This window comes from Uranotaenia lowii, chromosome 2 (assembly GCF_029784155.1).
Source record: "Uranotaenia lowii strain MFRU-FL chromosome 2, ASM2978415v1, whole genome shotgun sequence".
NCBI lineage: Eukaryota > Metazoa > Arthropoda > Insecta > Diptera > Culicidae > Uranotaenia > Uranotaenia lowii.
In genome coordinates, this window is record NC_073692.1 from 334,498,777 (window position 1) to 334,511,471 (window position 12,695).

Below are 12,695 nucleotides of genomic sequence, written 5' to 3' on the forward strand. Positions count from 1 at the left end.
AGCCAAATTTGGCATCACGCTGCTAGCCAAGTACGAAAATGAGAGAAAATATCACTCACAAGGCGTGATAGCAAATTTTGCTACATCTTTGCCGTAAAAGTATGGGGGACTAACTGTATTTTGGCAAAAAAAATCGCTATATTAAAAAGAAATCGGTTTTTTACAAACGCTTCATAGAGTTAAACGCCTCAATGTAGGCAAATAATACTGCGAACCTAGAAACATACGATTAACAAACGGCACAATGTTCACAGTAAAATCAAACGAATTTGGCTCAAAAATAAGAAAAAAAAAGTGATAATGGAGAGTGGGGTAGCGCACATATTTTTATACACATCTAGAACTTAAAATACGTTTTCCTATCTATAAAATTTTCTTATGCCAAATGAAGCAATATGTACAATATTTTGTCCATCCTATATAAGGAATTTTGCCATAACGATCGTGAGCCTGGTTTTAGAAATTATTCGATCATACACAACTCTTTTTTTGATTTCATCATCTGAAAATGTATCAAAATAACGAAATGAATTGAGGCCCTCAGGATCAGAGGGGTGCAAGTCCGAAATCATCCATTTTGAGTTAAGTAAACCCAACGACTCTTCATGTTTCAATGTAGATCTGGTGCAAAACTCGATTTTTTTTTTAAATTTGTTTAGACACTTTTTCGATTTAATTAGATCTGCTCGAATTCGAAAAATATATGAAAAAATTGAGCACCTACACAACTTTCATATAGGCACTTGCAACCCTCTGATCCCAAGCGCCTCAATTGTGAAGTTACAGTTTTGGGTTAATTTTGAATGTTATTTGGTCAATTTGGATTTGGTGGCCCACGAAAATTAAAAAAAAAATAAACCTAATGATAGAAGAGAATGTACCTTCTTTTTCAATTTATCTTTTAAAATAAAAAAAAAAGTTATGGAGCATAGAAAAAAAGTGGCCCATGATCCCTCACTCTCCCGAACATTATTTTCATATAATTATGGATGGTTTTCAACCTCTTCAATTACAATACAACTTTTGTGATTTTTGCAAAATTTTTAACGGTTTCAACAAATTGTTTCAGCTGCTGTCTGCAAATTTCATGAACCGGTTCAATTTTTACTCTATTTTGGTCAAGTTTAATGATTTATGCAGTCCTAACACAGTTTGGTAGAAAATCAATGATTTATCATTTTGAAAAACATGTAGGATTTAGTTTCATTCGTTTTAGTAAAAAACCAAAAAACAATCTTTAGCACTACCTATCAGACAGAAAAACACTATCTCTTCATTTAAGCTTTCTCTTTAGAATGATTTCTTAGAGCCTGACAGAATAGTACAGACTAGAATTAATTAATTCACTTGTTACTACCAAATTGTATTTCCTTGACCCTGACGTTAAATCAATAAAGCCCGATTACAATTACAATTACAAACTTTGTTTTTTTGCTTGCTTTTTTTTGTACTGGACTATTATGTGACCAGGGACAGCATAGTTAGTTCAAATGAGTTTATATACCGTTGTCAGAAAACTCATCTGAATCGGATATTGATTAGCCTGATATAGGTATTCAACAATCGGATGGCCTTGCTAAACGATACGGATAGCATTCCTCCTGACAGGAGTCCCTTAGTAGTATTCAGTAGCGTTGCATGCAATCATTTCGATTGGATGCATCTGTAGCGCCTCCTGTTGAGCATCTTCGCCGTTGCAGATTATCAGCTCCCTCTACAACTGGACTCTCGCAGTACAATTAGTAAAAATTCGTTCAACACGAACTAGATTTTTCCGTCACAATGATTATTGTGAAATTTGCTCGATCACGTTCGAGCAGTTCAAAAAATATTTGAATGTAAACAATATGTTCAGAACATTTAGACGCATTTCAATTTTGGTCTTGATACTGCTTATTTTCAGATCAAAGCATTTCTAATGAACACCATGAACAGATTTCGTTGTTAACCTAAGCCTTAAAATTGAACCATTTATTTTTATTTTACTTAATATTGCATCGGCCCATTGGCGGAGACTCCTAACGCAGTACTCTTTACTATCCAGCTAAACGCCTGAATGTATATTCAAAGATGTCGAATGGGTAGTAGAGTAGTCGCTCGTTAATCGGAAGCTGTTGGGACCGAAGGGTTGATTAACTCAATGAGTCGTGAGAGACAGACAAATAAAAAAAAAATAAAATTAAATAAACAAGCTGCCCGTTTACAATGTCGAATCACGAAAAAACGATCGATACGTGAGTAGTTTTCCGGCTGACATGAGGAGCGTACGGTGAGTTTTTTTTTTCAATAGAGCGTCAAATTATTGGAATTAAAGCTTAATTTATTTTCTTCTTTGTTGAACGTCAGACCACCAAAAGTGTCTGATTAAAAAGCGAGTCCTGTACATTATGAATCAAATAGATAGGATAAATATATTCGCCTTTGTTAAGACAGCAAAAAGCACCTATATAATAAATTTGAAGAAGTTTTATTTTCCAAATACGTGAGCTATCAATAAAAAGTTAAAATGTGCTTTTTCATAAAATAATGAAATGTAACATACCTTAGCTAGAACACAAGACAGAATCCAGGTGCTCAAGAAATGACATCTCCGGATGTAAGGTCGTTTAGTCCACTTTCGATAGAGTGTTTTAAATGTAGGTGGTTGGTCAACAGAAGATCGAGCATCGGTTCCACCGACAACTTGTGATACTATCACTAGCTATAAATAGCCAGCGGAATCGTTCGCATTTGCCAAAAGAATTTTTTTAGAAGCTTTAAGATACGGGGGTAACAGTTAGGTACTTACAAACAAACACGTTGTGAATTGTCATTGGGGTTCTTCGAACTTGTTAGCAGTTCAATGATTTTGTGCCTTCATTGGAGCAGCTGCCGGAGTATTCAGTAAGTTTGTAGCTGCAAATGTAAAATTATTGAATGAAAGATTTATTAACAATGAAATACACAGCAGCACTTCTTACCAGCAAATAATCGGTCGCAAACCTAACGCTAGTTCGGAACTTTACAGCAGCTCGGCAAACTTCTGGCAGACGGTAGCATCGATTTTCAAGCAACCACCGTTCCCGGTCGATAAGGAATTGCGTACACGTCCTTTCCCGGGTAGCTTTAGGTCCAACTTGTTACACGTCGCGGTAGTTTTGATGGAATGTCGAAATGGTACGGCGGAACGAAAATTTGGCTGCACAGAGTATTTTTGTTTATATTTTGTTTTGAATAAATCATTCGCTACACGCTCATTTTTAGTTAACCGTTTGAGCGTTAATAGAAAAATAACTAGTTATTGGTTGTAAGAATAAAACGTGCTCTCGTTCATTTATTGTTCATGTTAAACACTGTGTAAAACATAAAGTTGAACTGTTTGGAGAAAATTTATCCAACTTTAAATTGCTTAGCTCCTGTAAATATATTTTATAAACTCAATAATAATGAATAATATGATCCGACACCTGTTTAAAAATATTTTTCAGATTATTTACGATGAGAAATATACTAAAGTACTAATGACATCTGAACAAATCTGCACGTATGATTTTGATAAAATATTGAAATGTCTAATCACTATATTGCACTCATCTGGTATATTTATATTTCTGTAGTAATGTTTCATTTTTTATAAATCAATTTTTTTCATGTTTTGCGAAGTTTAATCATTTTTCCGTCATTTATCACTTAAAACACCAAATTATGCTATCGCAATTTAAATTTTTATTTGGTCATTTTACAAACGTAAAATAACTAACCTGGTAATGGTTATGGGTAACGAGCCTATAGTAAACAAAGAGACGAAATGTCACGATTGGAATTTTTGGATTTTCTGTCAGTGTCATTCCAATCGAGCAAAACCAAGCAGTCTTAAAGGCAGACCTACAGCAGGGTTGCGAGCACACTATTTCGAAAGGGATCAGATTGCGCTTCTTTGTTTACTATAGTTTCTTTAGTTATGGGTCTAGAGTCTAGACCAAAACATTGAATATTGAAAATGGTGGGTCACTGGTTCTAATCATGCGATTTTGCTCCGCTATGAGGCAAATTAAAGGTAAGGAATAAGTGCACACATTTCATTTTTTGGCACTCTTCACCCCCATCACATCCCCTTCAGCTAGAATATTTTAAACGCCATTTATATTTTAAACGATTCAGAAAGAATCTTAAAAGTGTGTTCGACAAAAGTGCAGATTTCTTTTGATAACTTTTGAATCTGAGAATGAAAATTTAGTATTCCTACCAAGTTATGAAATGTTTACATGTGCAAAATTTTATAGCGATCTGTCAAGTAGTTTTTGAAATAGCGTCTATGTAAAGTTCAATAACCAAACAATAAAAACAGTTTTGAGGGAAAAATCTTATTGGAATAATTAGAGCACGTGTTGAACATATTTATCAAGTTTCAGGAAAATTGTGGGGGCTCAAAAAGTTTCTGTCATTAACAGGTTAATGATGCCTAATTATGCTATAAAAAAATAATACCAAAAGATGCTAATATTTTGCTGTTGACACCTTATTCTGGTTAACATTTGCTATTAATTTTTTTTTTGTAAAACTTAATGATGCCTAGTTTTGCTGTCCGAAAAAAACATCAAAAGATGCTCTATTTGCTGTTTACAACTTATTTTGGTCTCATTTTGCTTTCGATTTGGGCATCAAAGTCTGCTCGGGGCGTGTAAGAAAAATTGACACCTGCTTTATGCCTTGTTTTGCTATCAATTTAATTCTATACCAATTTTTGCTGACGGTTTGCTGTTGATACCAAAATATGGCTTCAGCTTGCTGTCAAATAAAAATATATGAAAGCTTAATTATGCCTTAATTTGCTCTCGTACAAAATTTAACATCAAAAATGCTATCAGTTTGCTGTTGACACCTTATAATGGTCTCAGTTTGCTATCAATTTGGGCATCATAGTCTGCTCGGGATGTCTGTATCATTTGAATACTTACTGGCCAAACAATTTCACCTTTCGTTGGAACCGCACCTCGTCGTCGCCGGAATCTTTACCGATTGGCGTTGGCCAATCAACAAGGGCTTTGTCTGTAATCAATGCATCATTCAGCATGTCCAGTCAGTATTGGATAGCCAATTTTCATGCTTCAAAGCACTCGAAACAAACTGCCGAGCAAACGGAATTTAAACAAGACTACCTTGTCCTTTCAATGTGGTATGAGGATTTTTGTGTATCTGAAATATTTATACTATTTTTATCGATACTACTGGCAACTTATAATTTAACACCTTTTAAAATACATTTAAATACCACTGAATACTCTAGTTGTTTAAACTATGAATTATTAAGCAAAAAGTTTTGAATAATGAAGAGGCAAAACCTATGAATTAAATTCACATTTCCACTTGGAATAGTATCTTATCCAATTTACACTTTTTTGCACTTGCCTACGAAATCGGAACGGTTTACTTAGCATAACCGTTATTAGATCATCAAGAAACCACCAATCAGCATCTTTCTTGTGAGCCCATATAATCAGATCAGTCATGAGAAATTTGCCCGTGCGGATTTGATTGTTTGCAACAAAGTTTTGCCGATTTGGTAGCAGAGCCTTCAATTATTGCCAAGCCAAGCAGCAGCGGATGAAGCCGTTCAGCAGGTTATTTCGAGAGCAATGTGAAATTGTTAAATTTTGAACTGAGTCAGAGTCGAACGGGAAATGCAGTTTGCAACGAGACAGCCTTTGTTATGGTGAAAAAGGAAAATAAAAACTCGTCCTACATACGGCAGCTGCAAATCTTTTTCAAGAATGATTGGCCATTTCTTTCAGCACCATAACGCTTTTTCCCGCTTAAGGCAGCTGACTTCGGTAATTAAGGTTACAGAAACCAACCAAGAATGAAGTCATCGTTACGGTTGCGGTTGCCTTTGTTATTTGTTTTCATATTACTTTGACCTAGCTCTCTTTCAAGAAATGAATTATTGGTTGAATAATAACACATTAAAAAGCACCAGATACAGCATAACAGTGTGAGTGTCTTTGCGAAGTTTGTCACACTATGAAGAGACTGGTTTTCAATATTTGTGTTTTTTACCAGTTTTCATAAAATTCATAAAAAAATGATTTTTCAATAGGGGAGAATGAGGATACTTGATCCCTGGGGATACTTGATTCCTTAGGGATATCTCGAAACTGGAATGTCTTACAAAGATCAAATGTTTTAGAAAAATGTGCCAAAATGAGCAAAATAACAATGCTTGTAGTTTAAAATTTTTTAACAAAATAATTGTTTGAGTAATTGAACTTTGTTTGAAAAATTTCACAAAATGTAACTTGAAGATCTTTTTTCATGACTATAGAATGTTCCTTACATGGGAAAATTATGAACAAAATATTTGTTCCAATATATCAATCGTTCGAGCGTAAAATGAACTTCATAATGCCATATTTTCAAAGCAATGGAAAACTCTCAACTTTTTTCAGAAAAAGTTTTCTAAAATGTTGATTATGGGTACAATTGATCCCTTAGAGTTGGGTACAATTGATCCCCCTTCCAAACGGCATATTCTTCTTCTGAATTGATCGTTATGATTGTTGATTACGAAATTACTAATATTTATCCAAAAACTAATACTTATCTAACAATTGTATGAAGAAAAGAGCAAAAATAATTAATTTTCTTTTAATTATAGAAAATAGCGCCTTTAAGTATGCAATGTCTTAAGCGTTGAGACAAAGTTATAGAATTTTCTTCTTATGTCTGCTATAAATTGTGAAATGAGAACAAACATGACCAACATAGTCAATTAACATTCTATCTTTTGTTTGATTTTTATACAAGGATTAGGGCTTCCTGAATAAAAGATCAAGTCTCCTTAAAAAGGGATCAAGTCTCCCATAACTTCAGAAAAATCGCAATTTTTTTACGCCCACGAAAATGCTTCTAGTTCATCAACGGGTTCAAGTATCGTTCTAATTTTTGGAGCATAGCAACTTGAGTTACACGCTGTCAGAAAATGTCAAAGACGGCGAGTTGTTAAATTTTTCCAAAAAGATATGGTGAAAATAAGAAAAGGGGATCAAGTATCCCCACTCTCCCCTATACAGTGACCGGCAAAAAAATAAAAATCACTCTCCTGTTGAATATTGAAATGCCGATATTTTTAAGATTCTTTAAGATCTTTTAGATTTTTAATAAGTTCGTTGGAAATTTGAAAATATTTTTACTATTACAAAAATAAAGCGCATTTGCTTCAATTAGGAGATGTTAAACAAGAAAAGATACTCTAAGTGAGGTTACAGAGCATCTCCTGGCATCTGATACTGTAATATTAGCCTGAGACTATTTGGAGTCATTTTTAAATTTCTCAAACCCTGGGGTCTTAAAAGCCTCGTTTTGGTCCAAAACTCATCCATGATTTTTCGGAGAGTTTTTAAGTAACGTTTACATGAGCAAATTTGAACTTCTAGGTTTGTATGGGAAAATTGAATATTTTGTACGGAAAAATCAACATCATTTTTGTTTCTTCTGTGGAGCCGAGCTTACTGATGGTTTTTGAGCCAATTTTTAAATTTTTTACGGGAAAATTTCCGCTGAACAACTTTGTCGAATATCATAACTTCGTATCTTTTAAGACAAAAAAGTAATTAGCTTTGTCTTTTGGCATTGATAAACCAGAAATTCAATTGACATCACTGCTTGGTGCCTAGCGAAGTATTGAAAGATCACTTTTCATGCCATACTTCGTGGGGCACAAGCAGTGGTGTCAACGGAATTCATGATTTATCAATCCAAGAAAACATACACCTATTAAACAGCTAATAACTTTTTTGTCTAAAAAGAAACGAAGTTATGCTATTCAACAAAGTTGTTCAGCGGAAAATTTCCTTGAAGGAATTCATAAATTGGCACAAAAATCATCAGCAAGCTCGGTTCCATAGAAGAAACAAAAATGATATTGATTTTTCAGAACAAAATATTCAATTTTCCTATACAAACCAAAAAGTTCAAATTCACTCATGTAAACGTTACTTAAAAATTCTGCAAAAAATCATTAATGAGTTTTGGACAAAAACGAGGCTTTTAAGACCCCAGGGTTTGAGAAATTCAAAAATGACCCCAAATCGACTCAGTCTACTGTCATATTCAATCGAATATAAAGCACTACTGTAGCGAAAGTGCATGGTAAATATGATGATGAGGTATCTAATTCGTGCGAGAGTCAACATTTTTGTGCGATTAAAGACTGATGTGATTGCTGATCGTAAAATTGACATATTGAACGAAAATCTGGAAGAATCCATGATAAAAACGAAACTGGAGGACAAATGCATTCTTTAGAAAAATAATGACCAAACTAAAAAGCGTACAAAACAGCAGTATTCTGATCTACATGGTCCAAACCAATCGTGTGGCAATCTCTAGCTCCAAAATGAATTCCATTAAGAGTTTGTGGACGTTTCCAAACAAAAAAGTAAAAAAAAAAATTTAGAATGAAAAAAGCTATTTTACTGTTTTTTTGTCTGGCTATACGCCTCTAATCCCGAATATCATCAAAACATGACAAAAATGAAAGCAAATCGTGGTCAATCATATTTTAAATTTATAATTATTTGTTTTAGTCCATTCATATCAAATGAACCATGAAGTGGATTTTTATTCTGTCATACCCTAAAAGTATGCAATCTACTTAACTGATTGCAGCTGAGTTCAGGAAAAAAAATTGTTGTTAAAACTATCCGAAAATTATCACTTAAATTCAAAAAAGTTTTGAGAAACTGAAAATATCGGCATTTTAAGATTCACCAGGAAAGTGGATTTGTATTCGTGCAGGTTACTTAAATAAGATTATAAATAAAACTTTATAATGTTTAATATCAATCGTTTTTAAGCATTTGAAATTCAAATTTTACACAAAATAATAACAATACCAAAAATACCCAATAAATAAGGAAGTGGGTTTCTTACATCATTTTCTTACTTATAACTATCACACAAACTCAAAAAATTATAAATTTTACTGATAAAAAAAATCAAATCATCCAAAACAAATAACAATGAAAGTTTCAAGTCCATGATAGTTTCGGTAAGCCATTGATAAATTTTTCAAAAGGATGTTTTTAAATCTAAACTAGAAATTTGCTTCAAAATAATTTCTTAGCAGTAAAGTTTTCTTATCTGAAATAAATATTCCCAAAACTTAGATTTAGAAAAAAATGAATGCTTAAATAATTATCAAATCAGGTTAAAAAATTATCCATAATTAATTGTTAGGAAAATAAAAATAATTATTATTCATAACTCATCCTAGGAAACATTTTTTTCATTTTCAACTGAAGGGTTGATTGAAAAATTCCGGTATAAAGTTTGTTCGAATTTGATAAACTCAATTCGCGATAGGAAATGTAAAATTTTGATTTAAAAGAAATTAAAGGTTTATGTTTTAAGAACACTAAACATTCATAACTAAAAAACAAAGATAAATTTATCAAACAAAAGTATTCCAAATCATTTTAATAGTTTGACTTCAAATTTCAGATAGTTCATTAAAAAATTAAAAAAAAACTGTAGGGGAAAGTGGGGTATCATTGGCCATGGGGAAACGTAGGCCACCTTTATCATCTCGGATGTATGTAAAAATAAAAATCTCAATCCAACTGTCGTAATTGTCGCTTTGCGTAAGCATATTTTCATATCTTGTTGACTTGAGTATGCATCATATGCTTGATTTATTTAACTAGCTCAAAACAAATTACTTACATAATAAAACAAACACCTGCGAGTTGCATTGCAAAAAGCTGCTCATATGCTCATGAGCTTAGTTTTTTCCCGATTTTTCACGTTGACAAGGAATTTTTCATTAAATATCAATCATTCACTCAAACGCAACAAATTTTCGAATCATAACTTGTGGGGTATCTTGGCCCACCTATGTTTTGGTGTTTTATACACATTCATAACTTAAAATAAATTTTCTCTATCTGTAAAGTGTTATCATTCTAAAAGAAAAGTTGAAAAATATTCTATCAATTTTTTTCAAAGCGATAAAAACGAACATATAAAGAATTTTACCAAAACTTTCGCAAGCCAGGTTTTTTTAAATCTATTCTATTCACTCGATTTTTTTATTTTCTCACCTGAATTTGCTTAGAAATAACTGAAAGAATTATGAACTAACAGTGTTTGGTCCATTCATAAATTATGCATGTTATTTGATCATTCTGGATTTAATGGCCCATGATTCCCCATAATTTTCCAAAACCCATAAAAATTTCTTTTTTTCAAACAGTCAGAGCTCGGGGAAATAAAATGGTAGGATAAAAATTTAGAAAACCATGCAATTTTTTTTTCATTCTATCTTTTATAACAAAGAAGTTATGGAGCAAAGAAAAAAGTGGTCCATGATACCCCACTCTCCCCTACAATAAAATTCGGTAGATTCATTTGAAAATAAAAATAAAATATAAAAATTAAAATTCAAAGCGTCTAACCATTATAAAAATTAATTTATGAAATTTTATTGATAACTCAAGAAACTATCACATTCAGTTTTGATGATATGGAGTACACTGAGGTTGTTTTTAACGCGGGGGTTTCATCCCGCGTAAAAAAAAATCCGCGTAGAAAAAAAACCGCGTTCATTCGAAAATCCGCGTAGTAAAAAAACACGTTATATCAAAAATCCGCGTAAAAAACCGTGATTCGAAAATTCCCGTAAAAAAACCATTTAAATTAAAAAAATCAGCGCAAAAAAGCAATCTTTTTTATCAGTCTCTCTTTTACTGTGTTCTCGATAAGTTCCTCTTCTTCGTCTTATATCTCATGTCTCATGTCTCATGTCTCAGATCTCATGTCTCAGGTTTCAAGTCCAGGTCTCAGATCTCAGGTTTCAGGTCTGATGTATCACGTTATTAGTCTCAGAGCTAAGATTTTCCCAACTAGGTTCAAAAAGATTCGAAGTTTTTTCCTTTGAAAAAGTTTTATATTTTATCTCAAAAACCGTGTTTATTCGCGAAATCCGTGTAAAAAACCGTGGTATTTCAAAAATCCACGTAAAAAACCGCGAAATATGAATTGAAGGTTATGAATGTTCTGTTGTAGTAAAATTCAACAGATTAAAAGAAAATAGAAAATATTGTTAGATACAAGCATTCTTAACATAACTGCAGAATGTTTAAAAAAAAAAAAGTTTGATGTCATTTTACAAATTTGATGAAACCTGTAGAACAATTAGATTTATGTTTTAGGAGATGAACCATCTGAAAGCTGAAAATCTCTATAATAAGGATACTAAATAAAAAGATTTATGCTTTTAAATATATACATATATAAAATTAAATTTGTTTTGAAACTTTTTCAAAAATTCGTGCAATAAGGAATATGTCTAAACCTCTAAAAACCCCTCCTTCCCCATTCACACGGCCTTCTAGTGGTCACGCATCATTTTTCTTGGGAGCTCGAATCTTTATGCCAATAGTACATTTCCAATCATATCATATTTGGTACAATACAGTTTCAGCGCATTTTCGGGACAGAGATTTGCTAAGTTGGCATTGGATTTTTGCAACCTCTCCTCTGGGTGTAGGAGAAAATTTCGCTTATCGTCTTAGTCTACTGTACAACTTCAATATTGTTGGTCGGTTTACCAAAATTTACCAAATAATGAAATTAAAAAAAAAAGTCATCCACTCATGAACATTTTCTTATTTTTTTTATCCTTTTTAATACTTTTACAAGCATTAATTACTTTTTTCCAAGATAGCGTTGAAAATACAATGAAGATGAATTCATTGACCAGATAAGTACTCCAAAATAAATTCAATATTACGAATGATTAGTGATTTTTTTTTCAAAAAGTCCTAAAGTGTAGACAGTTGTAACTTAAGAAAGGTTTTTGTGGTATGTTCGAAAAAAAAGAAGTTTGGATGGTTTTTATTTATAGTGCATTATTATTTTTCTAATTTATTTGTTTTAAAAGAAATTCTTCTGTTGACACATTTCGGACCAACTACTAGATATCTCGTTTTTTCGCGAGTGTACACAATCCTACCGGATAAGTTTTCAATAACTTTCCACCAACTGAAACGTTGATATAAAGTCGCGACTGTGATCGAAACAAAAAAAACTTAAAACATGTTCTTTATCTCTTTTCAGCACCCAGAGAGCGCCAATTTTTATAGAAATCTTCTCAAATACAGGTAGGTAACCCTCAATCGTGTCTGATTTGTTTTTTAATGTTTTGAATTGTAGGAGTGTCAATTTCACTCTTCTGGCTAAAACCACTAACGAAAGATTGTTGCTGAACATCTTAAAACTTAAAATAATCATATTTACATAATTAAGTTTTCAAAACCCATTTAATCATGATCAATAAGAAAATGAGAGCAATTTTCAGCAATTCGGGTAATATCCGGACAAATTTGGTCAAGACCTAAAAAGATCATTCAAAAATCAACAAAAAAAGCTTTAAAAATGATTTATTCATCAAAATTGATAAGCTGATTAAAAATAGCATTTAAGGCATTCAAAAAATCTTTCAAGATTATTTTTTTGAAACTTGCTTAAAAAAAATTCGTTTTGGACGCATACATTTCTTTTATAACATAGTTTTGTTTTCAATTTAGATTTGAGAATGAGAATAACCCTGGGCCAAAATTTGGGCTTTCTCAATAAAATCCGGGCAACCGCACTTTTCCCAAATTTTGTATTAAATATTTTATTTCTATTACATCCGGCTATCTACAAGTTTTAAC

The 12,695-nt window shown here is 32.3% G+C and overlaps 1 protein-coding gene across 1 annotated transcript in view; it reads left to right on the top strand.

Moving 5' to 3' along the window:
* The window catches only part of LOC129749260 (myosin-IIIb-like), a 332,299-nt gene that overhangs the window by 44,673 nt on the left and 274,931 nt on the right, over window positions 1–12,695 (top strand). Inside the window, exon 2 of the mRNA XM_055744193.1 lies at window positions 12,097–12,140. The gene's annotated coding sequence lies outside the window, so the exon portion shown is untranslated. The remainder of the gene's footprint in view (window positions 1–12,096; window positions 12,141–12,695) is intronic.